We start from the raw sequence: 3,503 nt of genomic DNA, 5'->3' as shown, positions 1-3,503 counted from the left end.
TCCCCAGCTCCCCGGCATTGGAGGTAGCAACCACACACCCAGGTCCAGTTGCACAATCAACATATGAAAGACCTTCCTGATTGCCTGCAGCCAGGGGATCAGGCTCAAGGACAAAATAACACTTAAGGGTTTTTCTCCTTTCCTTAATCCAATAATTATCTAATTAACATCTTAATTAACATTAATTCTATTTCTTTTTTTTTAATTTTTTTATTGAATCACCAAGTGGAGGGTTACATAGTTCTCAGGATTATGTCAGTTATATAATACTCAAACACCCTTCCCTTCACCAGTGCCCATCTTCCATCACCAACCCCCCCAGTATATCTGCCGCCCCCTCTCACCTCCCCAGTCCCCACCCTTGTACGTGATAAGTTTCACTTTGTTTGCGCTTATCTCGATTACATTCCATGTTTCAACACACACCTCACTACCGTTGCTGGGGTTTCCCCCGAAAAAGAAAAAGACAGTCCTATTGCCAAGGAGGCATTTGATAGTTATCCATTGCTAAGAATAAAGAGATATTAAGTCCCACTGTTTGTTACATAACTTTTCTTTTTCCCCCTTGCCCCGCGCCACCGAGTTCACGCCTGTTTAGTAATCACCACGCTGTCTGACAAAGGGAAAAAAAACCGAAGAGGATGGTTATTTCCCGTCATCAGCCGGCGTGGGGCTCTGGCTTAGTTGATAGTCTAGTAGAGTGTCTGCAAGCAGTTTCTGGAACCAAAGGTCTTGCGCTGGTATCGGCTCCGGCTCGAGATTCCACCAGCGACCCGCTGTTCCATGTACATAACTTTTCCCCTTATATCCCATTCCCACGCCACCAGGTCTGTTTGCTTAATGGACATCACACTATAGTTGACGCCACGCCGTGTTTCTTCCCGAGAAAGAAGGATATTTCTTCTCAGCCGGCTTGGGGATATAGCTTAGTTCAGTCTAGAGAGATGGCTACCACTTTGATTGCCTTCAATATTTCAACAAAAGACTTACTATTCTTGTTAGGATCTCCCACAAAAGTCCGACCCATTAAGAAGGAACCATTACATATTGCTGATACTAAGATGACATTAGGTCGCGCGGCCGCGCGGTTTTGGGTTTCTGTATAAAGTCCAGGGAAAATTCTGCCTGAAATTCTATCACTACAGTCATTTACCCTTTTATGGTGCTCATAAGATGGGAAAACCTAGAGAAATACCGGGCCCCCCCCACTGGCGGAAGTGGGAAAGCTCCCTTGTCCTCCTCAGTCATACTGGGGCTGCGGGCGCGGCGAAGTGGGGAAGCCCACGTGGCTGCACTCTCTTTAAGTGTCCGATGTGGGCGGAGACCGGTACTTCCCCGCCCTCGATCTCCCGCCAGCCGCGCCGCGCATTTGGGTGCGTCTCTCCATTTTGTGCTCAGAGAAGTGGGGTGGAGGCTGTGCTGTGCTCAGGAGAAGTTGAAGGAGAGAGAGAGAGAAAAAAAAAAAAGAGAGAAACGCTGGGCCCCCGCGGGGGGCGGGGGGGCTGGCGGAAACGCTCAAATCACATACTGCAGGTTGCTGGCGGGCTGCTGGTGTCCAAAGCAGCTCCCTCGTCTTCCTCCGTCATACTCGGGCTGTGGGCGCGGCGAAGTGGCTAAAATTAATTTTTAATTAAAAAATTAAAAACAGGGACTGGAGTATAGCACAGAGGGTAGGGCATATGCCTTGCACGCAACTGACCCAGGTTCGATTCCCAGCATCCCATATGGTCCCCTGAGCACCGCCAGGAGTAATTCCTGAGTGAAGAGCCAGGAGTAACTCCTGAGCATCTCTGGGTGTGACCCAAAATCCAAAAAAAAAAAAAAAGTACAAGCAAAATTTAAAACTACAACTAACCAAATTAATAAAAAACCAAAGCAAACAATATTTGAAAAAAGGACTCAGGTTTTTGTGTGTGAAACAAGACCTGTTATCTATAGTCTGTCAGGCTAAGGAGATGATGCATTTAAAAGAAGTATAATTTAGTAAATGCCTTGGAATATGGTGGAATATGCTTGACATTTTAATAAAAGAGAAAACCTCTCATCGATTCTACCTGAGAACTGCATCATCTCAGTGCTCCTAGAACTTTACACACTGCCACACAGCTTTCCATTGCACACAAGACAACCCCAAGGTCTTTTTGTAATGGGGCAGTTGAATTCCCCTCCCTTACAGCTTGTCCCTTACAGTCTCCACACACAAACTCTTTTTTCCCATTTATTTATCTTTTAAATTGAATTACAGTGATATACATGTTTGCAAAGTTGTTCATGGTTGGTTTTTAGTCACATCATATTCCAACACCCGTCCCTTCACCAGTGTTCTTTCCCCAACACCAATGGTACCAGTTACCTCCTGACCTCCCAACCATTCCCATCTCCAGGCACAACGGTAGGCCCTTTTCTTCTCTCTCTCTCTCTCTCTCTCTCTCTCTCTCTCTCTCTCTCTCTGTCTTCCTCTCTTTCTTCCTTTATATAGGTATGCACATATATTTACATATCCTACAAATGAGTACATTCATTTTATGAATATCACTCTCCTTCTGACTCATTTCACTCAACACAATACTCTTCATGTCAATCCATTTCTAAGCCAATTTCATGACTTCATTCTTTCTAATGATCCTTTCTAATGATCTATTGATCCTATCTGACCGAAGCAAAACCATAGGTTCACTTCAAGACTCTGAATTACCTATGGCCAGCTGGATTATTTTGAGTGCTTCTCAAATTACCTGTGGCCAAAGTAGAGACCAGAGCTAGCACAGCCAGTAACTGCAGCCAGCCTTGGTTCTATCCCCACCTGGAATGACCGTGGAGTGCAGAGCCACTGCTGCAGAAAGGAAACAAAAACATATGTGGCAAAAGGATAGTTTAATATATTTTTCCCAACTGATCATTAACTGGTGATGATGATAATAATAATATACAGTATCATAATAAATTTCTAGAAAAACCATTGCATTCTTAGATGCTGTAGTAAAGTATAATTGCATGAACATGTCAGCACCCCACTTCGGGGTGCCCAAAGCTACTCATGCTAGGTGTGCGGCTCTTCCCTTTACCTTACGAGACGCCTCATTCAGTGTTGTCTGTACACCCCAGCTCTGGACACATCATTCCTTTACTTTATGGGGTTCACTCTTCTCACTCTTATTTCCTAAATAAAACTCTTGATTTCCATTAGAAAAAATTGGAGGGCTCAGTGTCCAGAGCAAACATTGGACAGTCAACTCAATGCCTGGTACCACCACATACGAACCCAAATATTGGGATTTTGACTATTATAGGAGGAAACCAGAACTAGAAGTATTGTGAGTCTAGAACAGAACTGGAGTTCTGGGCAAGAAAAATACATAAATCAATAAGAAGGGCCAGAGCAGTAGTACATGGGTCCCTGGCATCCCATGTGATCCCAGCACAGCCAGGAGTGATCCCTGAGTGCAGAGTCAGGAGTAAGCCCTAAGCATGGCCAGATGTGACACCAAAACTTTTTTTTAAAG

The sequence above is a fragment of the Sorex araneus genome, chromosome 2 (genome assembly GCF_027595985.1).
Source record: "Sorex araneus isolate mSorAra2 chromosome 2, mSorAra2.pri, whole genome shotgun sequence".
NCBI classification, from domain to species: Eukaryota; Metazoa; Chordata; class Mammalia; order Eulipotyphla; family Soricidae; genus Sorex; species Sorex araneus.
The sequence above is the reverse complement of the archived record's forward strand: the minus strand, read 5'-3'. Positions refer to the sequence as shown.